Source organism: Dermochelys coriacea, chromosome 11 (genome assembly GCF_009764565.3).
Source record: "Dermochelys coriacea isolate rDerCor1 chromosome 11, rDerCor1.pri.v4, whole genome shotgun sequence".
NCBI classification, from domain to species: domain Eukaryota; kingdom Metazoa; phylum Chordata; order Testudines; family Dermochelyidae; genus Dermochelys; species Dermochelys coriacea.
Window position 1 is genome coordinate 26,486,194 of NC_050078.2, and position 23,604 is coordinate 26,509,797.

At 38.6% G+C, this 23,604-nt stretch overlaps 1 protein-coding gene across 10 annotated transcripts in view; it reads left to right on the forward strand.

Annotated features, from left to right (window-relative positions):
- Positions 1 to 15,929: 15,929 nt before the first annotated feature.
- Positions 15,930 to 23,604, forward strand: part of MBD5 (methyl-CpG binding domain protein 5) — a 184,491-nt gene continuing 176,816 nt past the window's right edge. For all 10 annotated transcript variants that reach the window (XR_006277934.1, XR_006277933.1, XM_043505101.1 and 7 more), the window contains exons 1-2: positions 15,930 to 16,065; positions 17,474 to 17,569. The gene's annotated coding sequence lies outside the window, so the exon portion shown is untranslated. The remainder of the gene's footprint in view (positions 16,066 to 17,473; positions 17,570 to 23,604) is intronic.

Consider the following 23,604-nt stretch of genomic DNA (forward strand, 5'->3'; position numbering starts at 1 on the left):
TCCTGCCAGAGGCCACATCAGCTCATGCATTCTGCATAGGCAAGAACCTACATTTTGTCATTTCTTTAAGCTCCATAATATCACAATAGCTCATAGCCTCATATAGAAATGTTATATACTTTTTTTTTCTTGCGTATGATTAGACATTAAGGTCTATAGACAGAATTCAACTTCTGTTAAAATCTAGGGAAAGAATCCCATTGACTTGACTTCAGTGGGAGTTGGTCAGGTTGTATAAAAGTAGATAGCCTAGACATATTTTTGTTAAGGAAGATAGAGGGAAATTTACACACTATTTAAAATAATAATTAGCACTTCATGTTTTTAAAGCCCTCTACAAATATTAATTAATCCTCGCAAAACTTGTGTGAAGCAGATAAGAAAACATTACCTTATTTATCTGATTGGTAACTGAATATGATTAGTTGTGGTTTGCCCAAAGCTGCAGTAGGACAGCTTAACACAGCTGAGATTTATAGCTTAGGAGTTCCTGGCTCTCAGCCCTGTGTTTTTAACACTGTATCCAGACTTTTATAGACTCATAGACTTTAAGATTAGAAGAGTCTGTCATGATCATCTTTCAGAAGATGTAGTATTTTATTTTTATTAGTATCTTCTTATAGTTTGCTTATGAGTAAAACTGAATAAATGTTTACGTATAGCTCAGGGGTTCTCAACCTTTTTCTTTTTGAGCCTAACCCCCACCCCCAACATGCTATAAAAAAACCTCCACGGCCCACGTGCGCCACAATAACTAGTTTTCTGCATATAAAATCCAGGACTAGCATGAGGGGGTAGTAAGACTCTATATGTCTTTCTCCTTTTATATTTATAGATGTTATTAATCAAAATAGAGTTTAAATAGGAAAATGTGCTAAATAAAATATATTGGTTTTATGATAATATTTACAAAGTTTATGGTAATTGATGGTTTCATGATGTTTACAAAGCTCAATTAAACAAATTTAACATAGAAATGTTCACTTACAAGGAATCACTCAATTAAATCACAGTAAAGCAGTCTTCTTAATCATGGTAAATGTATAAAAAGGGAGATGATTTTGTGCCAATATGGAGCACTGAGTCATTAATACAGGTCTTAACAGTTTGTCAGTCAAGTGCTGTACCAGTTAAAGTTATGGGACTGTCAGTGACAGTTCTACCAGTAGTGATTACAAAGTAGTGCTATTCTGAACTACTGTGATGAAGCTTCTGGTCCACTTTCAACCCAGTTAAAAGTTTACTTCTCTATTGTTCATATAAATTCTGTACTCACATTGACAGCTTGCAAAGGCTGATCTTTCAAAATAGGCAGAAACTTCAGTTCAGGGTGGTATTACAGTAGTAGTCTTTTCTGATATCACCATGGTCTTCCCTTAAGGGCCCTTCAGAAACAGTTCAAGGAGCTTATATGTGATAAGTCTTAGTTACCATTAGGAGGAATGCTTGGGTCTATCCAAAAAATCTAGTTATTGATCTCTTGTTCTATTCTGATGGTTTCAGTTTATGTGAAATGATTTATTTCAGACTTTCAGCTTCTTTTGATTTAGTTTTGATGGGCAGTCCATTGACTGATTGCCTTTTTGAAAAATGGTGATGGTCCAATCACAATTAAAATTGTGATTCATGTGTCATGGCTTTCATCCAGTTAAAAAGCAGATATTTCTTCTTGTGGTTTTATATTTGTAACTGCATGCCATTATGTGGGATTTGTTCCCAGAATTCTAGTCTGAAATCTTCTTGTCCAAACCTCATTAGAACATCCCAGCTCTGCTTTGGAATTTCAGAAACTTTTGAACAGCTGATGAGCAATTGCTCTGTGCTTCTTCCTGGTGCCTTCCGTCCTGCCATAATCAGTTCTACAGTCATAGAATCATAGAATCATAGAATATCAGGGTTGGAAGGGACCCCAGAAGGTCATCTAGTCCAACCCCCTGCTCAAAGCAGGACCAAGTCCCAGTTAAATCATCCCAGCCAGGGCTTTGTCAAGCCTGACCTTAAAAACCTCTAAGGAAGGAGATTCTACCACCTCCCTAGGTAACGCATTCCAGTGTTTCACCACCCTCTTAGTGAAAAAGTTTTTCCTAATATCCAATCTAAACCTCCCCCATTGCAACTTGAGACCATTACTCCTCGTTCTGTCATCTGCTACCATTGAGAACAGTCTAGAGCCATCCTCTTTGAAACCCCCTTTCAGGTAGTTGAAAGCAGCTATCAAATCCCCCCTCATTCTTCTCTTCTGCAGACTAAACAATCCCAGCTCCCTCAGCCTCTCCTCATAAGTCATGTGCTCTAGACCCCTAATCATTTTTGTTGCCCTTCGTTGTACTCTTTCCAATTTATCCACATCCTTCCTGTAGTGTGGGGCCCAAAACTGGACACAGTACTCCAGATGAGGCCTCACCAGTGTCGAATAGAGGGGGACGATCACGTCCCTCGATCTGCTCGCTATGCCCCTACTTATACATCCCAAAATGCCATTGGCCTTCTTGGCAACAAGGGCACACTGCTGACTCATATCCAGCTTCTCGTCCACTGTCACCCCTAGGTCCTTTTCCGCAGAACTGCTGCCGAGCCATTCGGTCCCTAGTCTGTAGCGGTGCATTGGATTCTTCCATCCTAAGTGCAGGACCCTGCACTTATCCTTATTGAACCTCATTAGATTTCTTTTGGCCCAATCCTCCAATTTGTCTAGGTCCTTCTGTATCCTATCCCTCCCCTCCAGCGTATCTACCACTCCTCCCAGTTTAGTATCATCCGCAAATTTGCTGAGAGTGCAATCCACACCATCCTCCAGATCATTTATGACCATCCTCCAGATCATTTATGAGTCTTTGCAAAGCTGCTTCTTTCCTTCTGATACTGTAATTTTTCTTCTTTCCAAAGTCCATTTTGAAGGTTTCTAGTGTTTATGTAAAGTATTTCCACATTTTTTGAAGTTTTTTTTTATAAATTTATTGAATGCGTCCATTATGTAGCTATACAGTCACTTGAATCATCTGTGCTCCAACAGTCTTAGTTTGGTTCAACACCACTAGGATGAAACTTGTTTGAAGCTTTAATCTTTGTTATAAGTACCTGTTGCTTCATTTTTCACTTATTCTTACTTGATTTATATGGTAGAATCATTTTTGTGTTATCAAATATCAAGTATTTAACCAGCCCATGTGGTCATTCACTTCCTAATAAAATAATTTGGTAGGATTTATTTTAAAGATTTTCACTTTACACTGGTTTTACAACATATCAGTTAAATGTTTTGCCTAATATTTGCTATAACTTTGACAACTTTGATCATTATCTTTCAGGTATGGTCTTTAATCAGCTTTCTTATTTGAAATAAAAGTACATATTTATGATGACACATTGGGGTTACAATTTCAAAAGTTACATTTAAAGGATCGGTGTATAGCTCACCCTAAGGAGAATTGAAAGGAAGGGGTGGAATACTGGGAGGGGGGACATGGGAGTAGAGCCCCTTTCCCATAGACTAGGCCCAGGTTTGGAATAAGGGCTTTATCTCCATCCTACTGTTCCTTCATGATGCTGGTGGGAGGGGAATAGGGATCTGAGCACTGAAGGAGAGTGTTAGAAAAGTGGGGTAAAAAGGAAGGGAGTCAGAGCTGTGCAGTGGTTGACACTTCAGCTCTGTTGCCCAAAAAAACCCACATCAGTCAATCAGTAATAGATACTTATATGGCCCCTGTCACTGTAGTATCTGAGTGCCAAACAGTCTTTAATGTATTTATCCTCACAACACCCCTGTGAGGTAGGGAAGTACTATTGTTCCCATTTTACAGCTGGGGAAATGAGATACAGAGATTAAGAATACTTCTATGCTGCAGGTATAATTTCTATCTTGGGTAGAAATACATGTTAGCTTTGATCAAGCTAGCTCACTAAAATAGTGTAAGCCACCAGAATACTATCCTGTCTGATATGCCAGATACATATATGGGTAGCTAGCCTGGGCTGCTGCCCATGCTGCACTGCTGTTACTAGCATGCTGTCTCAATCAAACTAGCACATGTAGGTCTTCAATCTGGAGATTACTTCTCCAAGCTGATGTGTAGACATATCCTAGTGATTTATCCAATGTCACGCAAGAAATCTGTTCCAGAGCAGGGACATGAACCCAGATTTCCCCAGTCCTAACAACTAGGCCATCCTTCCTGTCATGCCCCAGTCCCCACATCTGTCCCCATTCAAAAAATGTCCCTGTGACTCCAGCCTAGTCTCTGCACTGTTCCTACATCCTGTTCCCAGCTCCTCAGCCTATAGGTCCCATGTTGATGCCTGCCTTCTCTATGGGGAGGACATTTCTGGGGAGAGAGCCAGGCTGTGCTAGGCAGGCAGAGTGAGGAGAGATGATATAGAAGTAGTGTGACGGGACGAACACTCAGCTACACATTCTGTGGCCAATGGTAAACATTGTCAAGGAGCCAGAGGCAGCTGAGGTGGAGAGTTGGACTTGTGGTAAATTGGTGTGCTGAGAATTTTATTTTTAAACCAGGAAAATGACATGCCTAAAAAATGTAATTCAGAGTTAAGATTGCCCATTGGTGCCTAGTGGCCTTCCAGAATGTGGAGAGTAGGAAATACAAAGTTAAGGTAATTGTCAATGGTACATGGGGCTAGGAGGGCTGGCCAGAGTGAGGGGAGCAGTAGATTAGTTGGGGCAGGGTCATGGCTGGGGAAGACTGACTGGAGTGGGGGGGGGGAACGTAGTGACGGACTTGGCTGAGTGTACAACTCAGCATACGTAATCAAAGAAGTACATGACCCTCTTGTAAGCTGTTGGCTGTGCTATAAGTATGCAGCTTCAGAAGGTTCCAGACAGCAAGGAGTAACTTTTATGTCCTAACGCCTTCTAAAATGATAATGGCTTAACAGGAAGGAAGAAGGTTAGCTGGAAATGTTGGTATGGAGGCAGACAGTGAGGGAGAGGGGGAGAGAAAGGGAGAGATACACCAGTCATGGAATAAAACTGTCATGGTTTTGGGACATAGACTACGTCTGTGATTTCTCTCCATCCTGTCCACAACCCACTTTCCAAACTTTTCAAAGCACAAACAATATCACTATTCCACTATAACAAAGTGTATAGGAGTCGGGAGGACGGATTAAGAATCACATAGCATCTTTTATCTTTAGTCTGCCACTGTACCCTTCAACTGCAAACACGTAATCACAACAGCTTAAATGATCACAAACTCGAAACAAACAAACCACCTTCTTTCTGTGCAAAAAAATGAGAAGATGGACTGACAAAACTGCATAGTCACAGGGTTAAGGTTGCTGGGTGGTATTTTGTGCCCTTTCAGAATGTTGGATTCAGCAAAACTCCAACTTCTGAAAACCTGCAAATGCAGAGTTAAGGTTAACACCAATATCACCTTAACTCTGTCCTCTTAGAGTAATGATCTAGTTCATCTATACTCACACTCCAAGTGCATAACACTCAGGGAGTAGGGCACATGACCACTGTAGGACAGAATCTAATTCCTTCTCTTTACTAAGGCAAAATGTGTGTTTCGGTAAGCTGTTCTGAACAGAAGCTAGCTATAACTAACCGACTCTACAGAAACAATACCACACCCAATGAAGTTTACAACTTCCTCACCTTTTTTACAATCTCTTTACCTGTCTACCACTGTACTTCCACTTATCTATCATTAAGTGATACCACTCTTGCATCACGTCTGACTATTGATAATCTACTTGGCAAGAAGATCCCTGTTTACCACTACTTCCACAACCTATAGAACTCATTGCTAAAATGAGGCATACTGGATCACTCAAAGTACACAAGCACCTCTTCACTTTGATATCACATACAGTTGGGAGGAGGGCTCAGGGCTGAGACCCACGCTCTGAAGGGTAGGGCTCCATAGATCTCGTATCACAAAAACAGTTCTGCCAAGCTGGTTTAACTAATCATTCCACCATTCAATACAGCTAAACCTAAAACAGTGAACACAATTGGGTTCATGCCGATAATTGCCAGCTCCAGGAGGTGGGGCAGGATTAAGGTTGCTTTTCAATGTATCTTTACCCTGGATTTCCTGCTTTTCAGAGGTTTGAATTTTGCTCAGCTTATGTTCCAGAAGACACAAGATATCACTGGGCAACCCTGGTTTTGTGTTAATGAAGTATCTGGTCAGTTAATATTGTTTTAATTGGCATGGTAACATTACTCATCAATGGCAAAGTGACATGAGAGTTACACAGGTTTGTTGATACTTTATACCAAACCATGCAATCATTTATTTCCTCTATGCCATGTATTTCACAGAAAAATTATTTTAGCAATATTCGAGAGGATGAGGTTTTTTGTGTACTGTTTTTCATATCCCTCAACTTTGAAAGCCATGCTCATATGGTATCAGCTGTACAGGACTCACGTTACTCCTAGAAACTTCTAAAATTTACTTAATAGCTTTTCTCTAAATAATAAAATTGTAATTTTAAAGTCTGATATCTCAAATTGTACTAGAGCTAGCAATGAGTGTTTCAATCATGTGAGCCCTGTATGCTGGATTGGTCCTCCTAGCCACTGGAAAGGCCATGATTGAGGCTTACAGCCATTTTTACACACATACCACCTCTTAAGAGTGATCTTCAGTCACAATTGAGGATCAGGGCCTACATTTTTAATATTTTACGCCAGGGACTGAACTAGTATTATGCATTATTATATGTATACCTGCATACTCTTGTCTTGACTTATGAAGAAAAATTTAAAGAGCTAAGTGTACATTAGATAGTTTGGCTAAGAAACTGCAAAGGGAAGACACAGCAGCCTACACATATAAAAAATGGTAAGCACTGAAGGTAACGATAAAATATTTAGGGTGGTACAGGGGATTATAGTTACGAAATAAAGGGATGAAATTACATAAGAGAAGATTAAGGCTCTGATGTCAGGAAAAACACCACTAACTTTTTCAACTTCGGTGCCTACAATTAATAAAGTAAGTTAATATTTAGTTACGTGAATAAGTGGTCTGATTTTTAGGTGCCTAGATACGGATTTAAGTGCTTAATTCTATGCACCTAAGTTGGAAAATATTGTCCATATTGTTTAAATTCTGGTAAGTTTTACAGAGCGAACGGAAGTCAGAATCTTTGTGCTTGAAGAGTTTACAGTATATAGTTCTGATCCTGCAATCTGATCTGTGTTGGTAGATACCTGTGCACATGTTGGATCCCATTGACTTCTGTAACTCTGTGTGGGCATGAGGGTCTACCTGTCCGGATCAGCTCAATTTTAGACATGATGCAGTGAGTAAGAGCAATGAATAGTTAGATGGAAGGTGGGGGAAGAAAGGGAGGACAAGGATGAAGGTGATATAAAGATTTTGTGGTTTTCTTGATTTTCTTATATGCATGTCTTGACCATGCTAATGTTTAATTTAATAGGGAACAAACTTGCACCAGCAGGAAAATAATCTGCGTCTTTCCTATTTGTAATTTTTATTATTGTGTTAAGGTTGGGGTAATTTTAGAAAGGAAAGATTTATGGCAATAAACTGAAGATATGCCTGTGGCCTGTTGGAGAAACACTTGTCCACAGATAGTGGGCAATGACATAATACACTTGCAGAACTGTTAACATACTCGATTAAAGGTAATATGTTTTTTTAGAACGGAACAGGTTATTTTTTCAACAAAATATTTTTGACTGTAGCCCAATCTATGAACCGTTAATTATATTGATTACTTAAGAATTTCCAGGTATCACTCTGGGGTTTGACACGTTTTTGTCCCAAGATCAAGACTAGTATTTTTAAACTTATTTAGTTGGGAAGCCTGATGTGCACAGTTGCAACACTCACACTTTAGGAACCCTTCTGTATTTGTAATAGTTTATTAATACATTTAGCAAAGTCACAAACACTCTAACCCAGCAAGGTAAATAGAGATAATACAGACTGTACATCTGAACGTCCCTATCCTCAGACCATCCCTTGCAGAAGAACCTGAAATGTTAGTCATTATCTTCCTCATCATCATAAGTGGCAATCATCCTGGCATCTCCCAAGGGATACGTCTCTTCTCCTGCCCACAGGCTGGGATACAACTTTTATAATATGTTATGCCGATGCCACTACGTCTAATGCATATTCAGGAGGGGTTTCTCCCATGCTCCTTATTTGTATTTCCTCATCCTACTAATGTTGGGGTGCTCTTATCCTATCATTTAGTATATTAATGATCTCAGCTTATCTGATATATCAGTTTGTTGCCATGGCACTCTTGTGGTCAAACATCTGCAGATGGTCCCATCCTAAGCCAAAAGCTGCTGCTAGCTCATGTTCCTGTGATTGGCTGGTGTTTTGGTCAAACTTTCCCCTTAAATGCTCTATTGCAAGTTCCCCAATATTAGGGATGACCATAAGGCCATTTATCTGAGTCAAAGTTCATAGGCCTCAAGCCTTATCCTAACTGCTGAAGCCAATGTCTTACAGAATACAGGCCTGTGGGTGCCTTGCATTACTGTTGAATAAAATAAATGCTAAAGCTAGCTCTATGGGCTACAGGACACACAGATGCTTTTGGGTCTATAACTCTCACTGTCTGCATGTCTGTAATTTTTTTCTTTAAAAATTGGTGATATCGGCATTTAGCTATATATCTCCACTGTCATAAGATTATTTCAAATCAAGTTTGCTGTGGTGTTTAAACTTCAATTGTGAGCGAGAGTTGCAAAGGTTTGCAAAGATATTGTCCTTTCGAAAAGTTGTTTTGGCACTCAGTCTTCATCTATTGGCTATCTTGGTAGGATTTTTTTTTTTTTTTTTTTTTTTTTTTTTTGCCATATACCTCTTTCCTTCCCACCACTGGTGAGCAAATACTTATTAGAAATGCTGGCCAATAAATCTGAAAAGATTCATAATAAATTGAAAGATATATTTTAGGTGTTAAAGACAAAGATGGACACTTGCATCTAAATTTAGTATTTTAGTTGATGAGTTGTTGTCAATGGTACTCTGACTGACCTAAGTAAAGAAGAAGGTTCTCAGCTCAGATAAAATGTCATTAAATAATTTAATTAAAAACAGAGAGGCAATGTTTAGATCATAGAATGAAGTACTATGAAAACCATGTCAAAACTTAAAAAGAAAAGGAGTACTTGTGGCATCTTAGAGACTAACAAATTTATTAGAGCATAAGCTTTCGTGAGCTACAGCTCACTTCATCGGATGCATTTGGTGGAAAAAAGAGAGGGGAGATTTATATACACACACAGAGAACATGAAACAATGCGTTTATCATACACACTGTAAGGAGAGTGATCGCTTAAGATAAGCCAGCAGCAGGGGGGGGAAAGGAGGAAAACCTCTCATGGTGACAAGCAAGGTAGGCTAATTCCAGCAGTTAACAAGAATATCCGAGGAACAGTGGGGGGTGGGGTGGGAGGGAGAAATACCATGGGGAAATAGTTTTACTTTGTGTAATGACTCATCCATTCCCAGTCTCTATTCAAGCCTAAGTTAATTGTATCCAGTTTGCAAATTAATTCCAATTCAGCAGTCTCTCGTTGGAGTCTGTTTTTGAAGCTTTTTTGTTGAAGGATAGCCACTCTTAGGTCTGTGATCGAGTGACCAGAGAGATTGAAGTGTTCTCCAACTGGTTTTTGAATGTTATAATTCTTGACGTCTGATTTGTGTCCATTCATTCTTTTACGTAGAGACTGTCCAGTTTGACCAATGTACATGGCAGAGGGGCATTGCTGGCACATGATGGCATATATCACATTGGTAGATGCGCAGGTGAACGAGCCTCTGATAGTATGGCTGATGTGATTAGGCCCTATGATGGTGTCCCCTGAATAGATATGTGGACAGAGTTGGCAACGGGCTTTGTTGCAAGGATAGGTTCCTGGGTTAGTGGTTCTGTTGTGTGGTGTGTGGTTGCTGGTGAGTATTTGCTTCAGATTGGGGGGCTGTCTGTAAGCAAAGACTGGCCTGTCTCCCAAGATCTGTGAGAGTGATGGGTCGTCCTTCAGGATAGGCTGTAGATCCTTGATGATGCGTTGGAGAGGTTTTGGAGTTGGGGGCTGAAGGTGATGGCTAGTGGCGTTCTGTTATTTTCTTTGTTGGGCCTGTCCTGTAGTAGGTGACTACTGGGTACCCTTCTGGCTCTGTCAATCTGTTTCTTCACTTCAGCAGGTGGGTATTGTAGTTGTAGGAATGCATGATAGAGATCTTGTAGGTGTTTGTCTCTGTCTGAGGGGTTGGAGCAAATGCGGTTATATCGTAGAGGTTGGCTGTAGACAATGGATTGTGTGGTATGATCTGGATGAAAGCTAGAGGCATTTAGGTAGGAATAGCGGTCAGTAGGTTTCCAATATAGGGTGGTGTTTATGTGACCATCGCTTATTAGCCCCGTAGTGTCCAGGAAGTGGATCTCTTGTGTGGACTGGTCCAGGCTGAGGTTGATGGTGGGATGGAAATTGTTGAAATCATGGTGGAATTCCTCAAGAGCTTCTTTTCCATGGGTCCAGATGATGAAGATGTCATCAATGTAGCGCAAGTAGAGTAGGGGCATTAGGGGACGAGAGCTCAGGAAGCGTTATTCTAAGTCAGCCATAAAAATGTTGACATACTGTGGGGCCATGCGGGTACCCATCGCAGTGCCGCTGATTTGAAGATATACATTGTCCCCAAATGTGAAATAGTTATGGGTGAGGACAAAGTCACAAAGTTCAGCCACCAGGTTAGCTGTGACATTATCGGGGATACTGTTCCTGACGGCTTGTAGTCCATCCTCAGGCCCTACGTTACCAGCACTCCCAGCTATCTTCGAGACACCACTGACTGACTTCCTGAGGAAACTACAGTCCATTGGTGATCTTCCTAAAAACATCATCCTAGCCACTATGGATGTAGAAGCCCTCTACACCAAAATTCCACACAAAGATGGACTACAAGCCGTCAGGAACAGTATACCCGATACTGTCACGGCTAACCTGGTGGCTGAACTTTGTGACTTTGTCCTCACCCATAACTATTTCACATTTGGGGACAATGTATACCTTCAAATCAGAGGCACTGCGATGGGTCCCCGCATGGCCCCACAGTATGGAAATAGCCTACCTTGCTTGTCACCATGAAAGGTTTTCCTCCTTTCCCCCCCTGCTGCTAGTGATGGTTTACCTTAAGTGATCACTCTCCTTACAGTGTGTATGATAAACCCATTGTTTCATGTTCTCTGTGTGTGTATATCAATCTCCCCTCTGTTTTTTCCACCAAATGCATCCGATGAAGTGAGCTGTAGCTCACGAAAGCTTATGCTCTAATAAATTTGTTCGTCTCTAAGGTGCCACAAGTACTCCTTTTCTTTTTGCAAATACAGATTAACACGGCTGCTACTCTGAAACATGTCAAAACTTAGAAACATTTGGATCCTTTGAGTCCCTGTAAAACAGGTAGCTTCCTGAGCTGGCAGGTCTTGTTGAAAACAAAATTCCTTCTTGACAGGCCTTAAATACAAAACAGGGTCCATGTCCATTGGATGCTGTTATTAAATCCCAAAGAGGGAAGATGGACAGCTTGGAGTAAGAGCATAGTGATCACAATATTATCTCAGAGAATCTGTGTGACAGCTAGCAAAAAAGAGAGAGATGATAGTGGGTATGATATTTGGTGCTTGTTTCATGGATTACAATTTCAAAGAGTTGTATAAACATTAACTAATTAGTGGATGAATATTGGTGCTGTTTATTACTTACCTCAGTCCAGTGATTCTTCATAATATATTTTTAATAATCACATAATGTAAACAAACCATTTTTTCCTTTTCCCCCACCTCAAAAAAAAACCCTTATATTTTGATAGAGATGAAAGTTAGAAATTATACTTACTTGTAGCATATATTATATACTGTATTTAATATAGTTAATAATATATTTCCTGCAATATATTATAAATAGCATTTTAGAATTTCAGCTTTCATAACTTAAAAGTGGAATTTTACTCTCTGCACTATTTGTTTATCTTTTGCAGTTATCTGAATTTTGTCAGTATGCCAATAGTTTAACTTTTAATTTACAGTCATTGTCTAGTTAATTTTACTTCTAGGTTCTCCTATATTAGTAGCAAGGTATAATTGTGCAGAGTAAGTGATGTAACTTTTGGTGATAATACTTTGCATTTTTCCTACTTAAAAAAGGTTGAATCTCTGCTTTAAGTGCAAAATTCAGTTTAACCTTAACTATGGATCTCCAGCTAAAGTCTCTATAACATCTTCTGGTGGTCTGCTGTAATACAGACATTCAGTCCAACTCTTCCCTATGGTAATACATAAAGATTGGTGCAGATGCATTTCTTTGTGCAATCAATACATCACAAATTTGTACATGTTTGAACATTGTGTGGCTTTGTGCTTATCTCCTGAAAATGTTTATACTTCGAAAAAATCAAAATTTTGAAATCAAACACTGATCATTCTCACCCAACATGCCATTTTTTTCACTTTTCAAAAAGGTAACATCTCAAGAGTAGTCATGGTTTTATATTTATTTTTTATCTGGTTGAAAGCATTCTTTTTTCACTCTTTAATACAGTGGTTATCATTTAAATGCTAAAATTTACTGTTTGAAAGTGATTAGTATTGGTGTACTTTCAAACAATAAATGTCAGCAGTAAAATGGTAATCACTATATCTCAAAATCAACCAAAATTAAAACTCCTGCCCAAATGGTAACTTTTAAAAAAGGTTAAATGCCTGAAAATGGAGGATGAGGTTGAAAATAGCTGCTCGGCAGCTAAAGTATTCATTACCACAACTGTATTAAACAGTTTTTTCAAAGAGTCTTTAACTTTATGTCCAACAGGGTGTGCATGGGCGGGGGGGGGCATTATTATGAAAAACTGATGTCAGAGTTTTTATAGGCAGAGGCTGCCTTGGAACTATAAAATGCTGTTAGGATTATATCAACTAACACAAGTCAGAGGAGAATGTATTTGAAACTTTCTAAACAGTAAAAAAGAGCATCATATGTATCTAGAGAGAGACACGTTGTAGATCACATGACACATGTATAATTTGAAAGTAATTTGCTTACTGTATCTTGCTTGTTCCTAAAAGTAAAAATTAGCTAATTTCCCTTCAGTTCCTTCCAACTAATTTGTTTAATTTATTTTCATGCAAGTAAAAGAAACGTCTTTCAGTGGAAATTCATTGTTGGATACTAACATCTATTTTGTTGGTTCTCAAATAGCTTCTTTCCCAAATACTCCATTAACTGGAGAAAGTGGTCTGAATTCTGTATCTGTTGATCCTGGTCCAAACCCACCTATGAACTCAATGAGAATCTTTTCATTTCCTTAGTGGGCTATAGACCAGGCTTATTTACAATAGTGTAACACAATTAACTTGGTTGGAATTACTGGATTTATATCAGTGTAGAATTTGGCCCTGTCAAGAAGAAAAAGCTGAAGCAACTGTGAATTTTTAGCTGCTAAACTTATGGACTTCTTATAGGAATTCCTTTTAAGCGCGCGCATACACTTTTTTGTGGTTTTGCATGAACAGACCCCTACCCCCACTACGAGCCTCCTTAAAACTAATAGGGCTCCACCTGGGCCCAAGGACCCCACCTGAACAGATCCAATTGCAGGATTTGGGACCTAGATTGTAACTTCTTACGGTATGCGACTGTTTCCTCTTATATTTGGACAAAATGTGTTGACAGTATCAAATAATGAAGAAAAAAAAAAAAAGCTAGACCAGATAATGTAAAAAGAAAACAGCACCTCAAGAAAACAGAGAGACCTGCTTTGTAAGGACATTTTGTCAGTTTGAAAAACACATCAGATCTTCATTTCCACTCACCCTTTTCATCAAAAATTTGTGCAGTTTTAAGAAATTTACTTTTTAGTTTTCAGAGTAGCAGCCGTGTTAGTCTGTATTCGCAAAAAGAAAAGGAGTACTTGTGGCACCTTAGAGACTAACACATTTATTTGAGCATAAGCTTTCGTGAGCTGAGCTGTAGCTCACGAAAGCTTATGCTCTAATAAATTTGTTAGTCTCTAAGGTGCCACAAGTACTCCTTTTCTTTTTACTTTTTAGTGTCAGGCAATGCCCAGGGGTCTGTCATGGAAAAGGTGCCAGCCTCAGGCTTATGGTTGTCTTTGCGTCAACATGCAAACATAGTGTTTCATGTTTACTCGTATTCATACACACATTGAAATTATTTTTTTGTATTTGAAAACCAGTTGGGTTCAGGAACAAATAAATTAAGTATGATATGTTAATATATGATCTATTTGTTCATGAATCTAACTTAATGTTGCTGTTTATTATTTGTAATATCATAGCGTCTAGGAGCCCTAGTCATTGACCAGAGCCCCATTCTGCTAGATGTGTACACATACAGAACAAAAAGATGGTCCCTGCTCCAAGGAGCTCATAGTCTAAACATAAGATGAGACAACCGCTAGGCGTTGTCAAGTGTTCTGTAGGCATCACGGCAAAGGTGAGTTTTGAAGGTGGATAATGAGGTAGCTTTGCTGATGTTTACAGGGAGCACATTTCAAGGTTGATGAACAGCACGAATGAAAGCATGCTTGTTATGAACATTTTAGCAAGTGGACAGTGGAGGATGACATAATGGGTCAACTGAAGGCAAATATCAACGTTTGGCTATTTGTTACATCTTTAGATTATTTTTTAAATTTAGTTTAGAATATATATCCTGTTTTTATTTTTATTAGAAATGGCTCTTACTTTATACTTCAGCAATGGAGAATCTGTGGATAGGTCCATCAGTGGCTATTAGCATGGCCATTCCTATGTTCTTATTTGCCCACTTTTTTTTTTTGGTAACTTTTTTTTTTTTAAAGAATAGTAAAATATTGAGCTTGTTTTTCTTATAGTAAGAGTGAATAAATATTTTTTCTAGCTGTTTGTAAATTTTTGATTTCATAAGGCTTACAATAGTCGTATACTGTATAGTAGACTTCAAGAATAGTAATCCAAAATCGTTTAGATTAATTTTTATTGATTTTTCTACAGAAACAGACAATGAAAAGTACAAAAGAGTAAATGATATGATTCCAAATACTGTACGCCTCAGGGGATCTCCAATAGAATTATCCAATTATGCAGTTTTACAACATGTCAAAGCTGCAAGACCAGACAAAATAAAACCAGACAATGCTACCATAGACAGGAAATGTTAATATCGGGGTAATAGTAATAAAATAGCAAAAGATGTACATGAATAGCGATAGTAGGGAACGAAGGGATTGGTGGGAGGGAGGAGTTAAAAAGAAAAATCGTTAGGAATGCCATTCTTTCTTGAAACGTAGTCCAAATTTGTATAACTGCTCTCCGTGGTGATAAGCACAGCTTCAGCTGCCAGACCTCAGCCGAAAATTACGTCCTAGATTATTTACTTGATAATCTAAGTTTAACTCTGCCACAAAGACTTTGCTTCTTGAGAGCTCCAATGATCACTTTACAAAAATGGAAGAAAAGGTTTCTGCTCAGAATAGAGCAGTTGTATTCAGACCGGTCTGAGTAACCAAGAATTTATTTTCCAAGAATGAAATCTGTTTAATCGGAAACCATCAGTTCTCAATTTTTTATACCTCAATCAAGTGAGTTGTATATCCATATACCACTTGTCTGTTTTGTTTATTTGTGGGGCTGTCTCATGATAAAAAGTATAAATATATGTAATGTACTATGGGAGAGCAGAGGATTTGTTTTTAAACTACAACTATGAAAATCTCATTCTTACTATTTTTGTTGTATTTTTCATGTAGTCTAGAAAGAATTGTCACTAAAATGCACTTTTTTAAAAAATAGTTTAATTCAGTTCTTTTTTCTACAAACATTATAAATGCAGTCATACAGTAATTGAAATATATATAAAACCTATATAATAAATACTTCTCCTTTGATACTTTGTGGGCAGAGAGTCTATTTTAAAAGTTCAACTTCAGAGACTGATGAAACCAGTTTGGTTTAAGAGCCCTTCAGAAGAAAGTTATTTACCACCTAGTCTTGCACCACGGAAGTTACTGGGAACTTTACAATCATCTTAACTGGGTACAGCATAAAGCCCTCATTTACTGACTTTTTATTGAAGATTAAAAAAAAATTGACTGTATAGATCAAATGTTGGCAATACAGATAAAGCCATACAGCAAAACTGAGATAGTATAGCATCTCAGTTATAGCAGCATGCTACACAGATTTAGAATTTTTGACAAAAAATAGTTGCCATTAAATGTACTTAATCACTGTGGCCCTGATCCTGCCTTGGGTATCCTGTGGGTAGGCTACAGTGTCCATGTGGAGTCTGTTAATATGATTAATGGAAACTTACACTGATGCAGCTGTCCACCCACAAGCTACACATTGCAATCATAGGCTCCAATCCTGCAAAAACAAATACTATCTGTAGAAATATGGTTGACCACAATAAAATAATTAAAGATAAATGAAACTACTTACTGTATGTGTTAGACTGATAGCTGAACTATTGACCTGATCATGCTCTCTTGGCAATCGGTGGAGTGTCTTTCCACTGGCATTTTAACATATTGATTCATCTAGAATTTAATTTATATGTCATGTTCCTCCACAGTTTGAAAATGTAATTTGATTTCTGACATGTAAATGTATGTAGGTACAGAAAATTCTATCCATTGTAATAAATTAATCCATATTTTATTTATTTTTGAGATCAGAAATACTAACAAATGGCATTTTATTATTAGATTTGTTCTTTAACAAAGTTGTCTGTGAAAACTGCAACTTATAATTTCAGAGTTTCTCTTCTAAAGTTATCTCTAAACCAGTGGTTCCCAAACTTGTTCTGCCGCTTGTGAAGGAAAAGCTCCTGGCGGGCCGGGCCGGTTTGTTTACCTGCCGCGTCCGCAGGTTCAGCTGATCGCAGCTCCAAGCCAATGGGAGCTGCTGGAAGCGGCGGCCAGTATGTCCCTCAGCCCGTGCCGCTTCCAGCAGCTCCCATTGGCCTGGAGCAGCGAACCACAGCCACTGGGAGCCGCGAACGGCCGAACCTGCGGATGCGCAGGTAAACAAACCAGCCCGGCCCATCAGGGGCTTTTCCTGCACAAGCGGCGGAACAAGTTTGGGAACCACTGCTCTAAACAATTTTAATTCTCCAAAGTTGTACTAGATATAGTTTAATTTTCTTTCAGTATTTTTCTTTAACTTCTAGTCTGTATGTTCATTACTGGTTTTATGTAAGCTTTAACATATTAGGTGGTAATTTTAATGGTTATTGCTTTGGGAACCATAACTGTTGATTTCTTGAATTTGGTGCATTTAAAATCATAACCAAAATACTTTATTAACGTAGTTAAAGAATTAAAATGAAAAAGAATGTATTGTAAGTTAACAGCATTATTCATTTTTGTATTTTTTTTTTTTTAAAGAGCCCAATTATGCTAAAATCAATCTGACTTTTGTGTACTGTTTGTGTTTTTAGATTGTGCTGGAGAATGTTGGTTTTTGGATATACAAGTGTTGAAGAACGTAGTGTTTACAGGCAAAATCTTTAAAATCTGTTTTTTAGACATCAAAGGTAGGTAAAAGTTTGTCTATATTTAAATACAGGTATACAAACTAATACATTAAGTTTGGGGTTTTTTTATCTCCAAATATGTTCTAAAAAGAACAGCACCAAAAGTTAGGAAGCCCAACTCAACTCTTCAGAAGTGTGAATGTTTATGGTAAGAGTAATAATCATAGTATTAATAAGAAAGCACAGCTTTCTTTTTACTTAGGTTATAAAAATAGGATACTTTATTCAACTATCCTGCTTTCTGTTTAGTCTTCTGTAGCCCCCCTATAACTGCACTATCTATGCGTAGTGCCTGTCATACCTAGAATATGTCATGTTTTGGAATATAAAGAGCAGGTAGATAAGCTATTTGGAGGATTAGAGTCTATATGGAAAAAAAAATGGTAAACAACATATAAGGTAAAAAATAGTGATAAATGTTAGATTTTTGTGTAGAATTTTAGGTGTGTGATTCTCATTGATTTTAATTGAAGTTGTGCCTCTAAAACCCAACATGTGCTTTGCTTTTAATATTTATCTTTATTCTGAAGTGTACGGACTCTAGCCATCAAAACAAATGTCAGACATTCAGGAGACTTCTCGTGTGTGATTTTCTTTCCATTATACATATTGGTAAATTGAATAAGTAATGAAAACTTTAGATACTATTGTAACATGAAGAATTATTCTAGTTAACTTAATAAGTGGAGATCTGAAATTTTATTGCCTGCCCCCATCTCCCTTTCTGTTTTTGTTAAATTTAATCTGTGATAATATGTGAAAATTGTTGACTGTGTTGTAAACGTTGATTACCAGTACAGGTGATCAACAAGCAAAGCAATCAAGCAATAATTTTGTAATACAGTAAACTCCTGGCAGGCCAGTTTAATTCATGTGCAACTTAGTTAGATGGGTCTAAAAATGACGTGTAGCTCAGTTTCTAAGTTACTTCATTGAGAGGGTATGCAGGGGAGTAGCAAGTCCTGTCCCTCCACAGCCAGGCTAGACTAGCAGCTAGGAGCCCCTGGTTAGGTTGCTCCCAGCAGCATGGGGGAGATCAGACTCACCACCATCTCTAGGAGCCTCCTCCAGCTGCAGAAATCTCTGCAGCTGCTGCTTTCGAGCCCAGCTCTGAAGACTTCACAGAAGTGAAGGTGGCAATTCCATGACCCCCCTACAACAGCATTGCAACCCCCCACACCCCTCTTTGGATCAGGACCCCCATGATTACAACACCGTAAAATTTCAGATATAAACATCTGAAAATGGGAAACTGAATAATTTTCAAATCCTATGGCTTGAAATTGACCAGAATGGACCATGAATTTGGTAGGGTCCTAATTATTGCTTGTAAACTGAGGTTATGTTTGTGTTGCAGACCTACAGCAGCACAGCTATGCTGCTGTAAGGTCTCCTGTGTAGCTGCTCTTTGCCAGCAGTGCTGGCATAATTAAACCACCCCCAAAGAGCGGCAGTTAGCTATGTCAGCAGGAGAGCCTCTCCTGCCAGCATAGCTCTGCCCACACCAGCACTTTTGCCGGTGAAATTTATGTCAGTCAGGGGTATATTTTTCACACCCCAGCCAACAAAAGTAGTTGTGTAGACAAAGCCTGAGAAAATTGATATGGAAGTCATTGAGAATATATGTACACATGTACATGTATTTTTACAAAGTCAGTTTTCAGAGTGAAACTGCATGTTAAGGTTTGAGGGTCAGTTGCGTATAGTTCAAAAATATGATTTGCCCAGGAGGCCTTCCAATATCAAATTAAATATTCTGCACATCCCCACTCCCGCCCAAAACACTTTCAGGTATGGACTGACATATACCAATTTTTCCTCCCATTTCATTCTCCCTACTTTCCTCAGAAGTCCCATGCCTCTCTTCATCAGAAAGGTTGCAATGTGAGGCAGTCCCTGCCTACTACAGGATCTTAGTTGGCTCTCTCTCCATTGCTTCCAATCTCTGCTTGTCCACAGAGCAAGGGACCAAGTGAACAGCCATTATTCTTATATTTATTGTGCTATCAGAAGATTCCTTAGCCTGGATTCTCTATTGTTTTAGCATGTCTTTGCGAATGTTAGTTACACGTTTCAGAGCTTTTGGTTTTTATTTTTAGTTTTGTGATAGAGATTTAAAATATATATATCTATCAGTTTTGGGTCTTTCCCATGCATACTCTGTGCATATGTAGGCTGGAGCATGTATTTTTTAAAAGTGCAGACGATTAGGATGCGCAACATGTGCTACAATACCAAAATCCTAAAAAGTAACTTAGTCCTTGGACTCTCTCTACATGGTGGAATAGAAGTATCACAACTGACTGGTCTATTGTGTGGTTGTTTTTTTCAGGTAGTGCATTTCGGATTACAAATAGGTGTGTGGTATTGCACACAAATTTATTTCCTGTTTTGCATCTTTGGATGGAGAGCTACCACACTTGTAAAAATTTCTTGCCTATGCTATAATTTCTGTTGTTGCTCATTTATTTTCTTTGAAAAACTTTTATTAAAAAAATAGATGTAACTTAAAAAAATAAAACTACTTTACATGGCATTTCTGGTTAACTTACACATACTCTATAGATCACATTTCTTAAAGTCTTCTATAGACTTTAAAATTAAATTAGGATTTAATTACATAATGTCTTTTTGTTTAATTGAATATATAATGAAACCTTGAAACTATATGCTTGCTACTTTAATTCCTCTTACAGTCTTCAGGTATCTATCTGACATTTAATACATTTTTCATCATTTCATTATATATTTGTACAGATTGTTAAAGCTTGTTAATAGTTCCTGTTAATAAGGCAATCCTTTACACTACACCTCTACCCCGATTATAAGCCAAAAAATCTTACCGTGTTATAGATGAAACTGCGTTATATCGAACTTGCTTTGATCCACCGGAGCGTGCAGCCCCGCCCCCCCCCCGCCTCCTCCCGAAGCACTGCTTTACCATGTTATATTCGAATTCATGTTATGTCGAGGTAGAGGTTATTTTAAACCAGATTACTTTACAGGAACCATCTCTGCTTCTGAAATGATTGTGCATTTGGGTTAATACTTCAGATTTCCATTTGATAGCCATATGTTTCAGGATCAGAAATTATACCCTCCTGTACAATAAATGGGACTATATTGTTTCCATCTTTGAAACTTTCATAATATTTATTTTGTTTTCCTATATTCTAAGTAAAGAATGAAGCTACTTCAGTTACACACACACACACACACACACACACACACACACTTCAAGAGGCATTTTGTTTGTTACAATATTTTATTATCAGTACATATCAAATGTGTAGAATAATTTCCTTGCCTACTACAATAAGGAAGCCATACAGTGCTTTCCATGTTGAAACTCTGGGTCAGATTCATATCTGGTATAACTTCATGCCTGGTAAAACTCCATTGAAGTCCAGTCTCTCCCTAAAACATACCTATACAGCGATATTTACAAATCAGTACTTTCTGGCATTTGTTAGGCAAGTGGCAAGCTGAAATTTCTGTTTTTATGCAATACTGTTTTTTGTTATTTTGTTTGTTTGTTTGTTTTTATGTGTTACCTCATCCTTCCAGCCTCACATAGTTATCTCATCTACCTGTTCTGTCCTGTCTGATGCCTAGATGGCAAGTGCTCTGAGCCAAGACTTTCATCTTGGTTGCTTGTTTGTACAGTATTTAGCACAGTGGGGCCCTGATCATTGATGGAGATTCATAGCCACTACTGTAGTAGAAATAATAATAATAATAATAATACATGTTACCATGTGAATTTAGCTCACTAACTAATTAATGTCCACCTCTGTGTGAGAGAGAATCCTATTATCCCTGTTTTATAGAAGGCTTTATCAAAGAGTTTGTAACTTGTCTAAGGCTATTTAGTATGTCTATTTAAGAACAGAAATTATGCCTTAGGAGTTCCTGCTCAAACAAAATCTCTCCTCTATTGTGGCAGGCAAGCTGATCATATTTTATTTTATACCAAATATGCATTTGTTTTAAATGTGAATACACAAATGTTCTTGTACCTAATTTGAGTTGTAAGCAACCATTATTTTTAGCTTGCACATCTGCATTTTTTTAAATTGTAAGTAAAAATTGAATAATTTTAGTGCTGTAGGCTTTTCCTTGTTTTCTAAAACTTGTTTTGTGGTAGGATGCTGCTAATTCTGATGTGTTCTTTTCATCAGCAATGCAAGACCATTCAGTGCAGCCCACTGAAAACTGATCTATTTAGTAGAAAGTTGGTTCAACCTGTAGAACTAATTTTCTTCTTCTTACACATTTGGGCAGCAGTGATGTGACAGGGAAGAGATCACTCTGCAGATCCTGATTCAAGCAGTGTAAAATTGTGAATTTTGGATTTTAGTAGAGGGCCAGACCAAGACTGATAGAGCATCAGGACTAGACTCAAATAGGGACATGGCTCAGAGGCCCAAATCTGGATTACTATAAAATTAGTACTATTGTAAGTGTGGAGTGTGTTTGTGTCTTCAGTTCTTTTAAATATCTGGCCTGGTTAAGTAATTTTTTTATTATAATTTTTTTCAGCTTCTCGGCTCTTCCCCCAAGTTTAACTGTAAAGGTGCTAACTGCCACCTAATATCATTCACTTCTGTTCTCCAATGTTAAAGGGTGTAATATACATCTGAGCCAAATAGGCCCCTAGTTTATTCGGTCTGGGATCCACTTGGGCAACCTCAGCTCAATAGTTGGTTTCCCTGTCAATTCTGCTAGTTGAAAGCAGACAAATAGTTAAAAAGGGTTTGGAATATGCACAACTGAACTTCATGACTAGGTCCCTACCAAATTCACGGTCCATTTTGGTCAATTTCATGGACATAGGATTTTAAACATTCTAAATTTCATGATTTTAGCTATTTAAATCTGTAATTTCACTGTATGGTATTTGTAGGGATCCTGACCCAAAAAGGAGTTGTGGAGGGCGGGGGTCGCAAGGTTATTGTAGAGGGGGTTGCAATACTACTACCCTTACTTCTGTGCTGCTGCTGGCAGCGGCGCTCCATTCAGAGCTGGAGAGCAGTGGCTGCTGGCTGGGAGCCCAACTCTGAAGGCAGAGCCACCGCCAGCAGCAGCACAGCACAGTAAGGATGGCATGATATAGTATTGCCACCCTTACTTCTGCACTCCTGCCTGCAGAGTTGGGCCCTCAGTCAGCAGCCGCCACTCTCTGGCTGCCCAGCTCTGAAGGCAGCAGTGGAGAAGTAAGGGTGGCATGGTATGGTATTGCCACTCTTACTTCTGCACTGCTGTTGGCGGGGCACTGCCTTCAGAGCTGGGCACCTGGCCAACAGCCACTGTTCTCCAGCTGCCCAGCTCTGAAGGCAGAGCACAAGTAAGGGTGGCAATGTCACGACCACCCCCCCAAAGTAACCTTGCAACCCTCTTGCAACTCTCTTTTGGGTCAGGACCCCCAATTTGAGGAATGCTGGTCTCCCCTGTGAAATCTGGTCTGCATAGTAGATGGTAAGACCGGATTTCACAGTCTGAGGGGTTTTTCATGGCCGTGAATTTGGTAGGGCCCTGTTCATGACCTATCAAGTCCTGCTGCCAAATATAAAAGAAGGAAACAAACAATGGCAATCTTGTTGGAGAGAGACCAAGCTAGAGAAGGAGAGAAGGTTGTTTTCCATTTGAACCCTGCGGTGGAGAACTTACTTATTTAAAAGATGTTGGCTTAATCCTTCAGAGGGAGGCATATTTGCATGAACTGTTCTTGTATCCTTGTGACATTTGGCCTATTAACTTTTTGGAATGGAAGCCTTTGAATGTGTTTTGTTTGCTTGTGTGTAGACTACTCACACCTTTGGGGAGGGAGGACCCATCCTGTCATATCATATTTTGCATTTGGGTTATGAAAAACCTGTGATCTGAAAGTCTGGGAGAAGAAAGGCACTTCCTTTTATAGTGTTAACATTTTACCAGTTATTTATTTCCTTTAACTTTTAACGTATAAATGGTCATGTATCACTAAATGTTTCAGCCTAAAGCTGGATAGAATTTTGCTCTTATTTTCCTTGTCT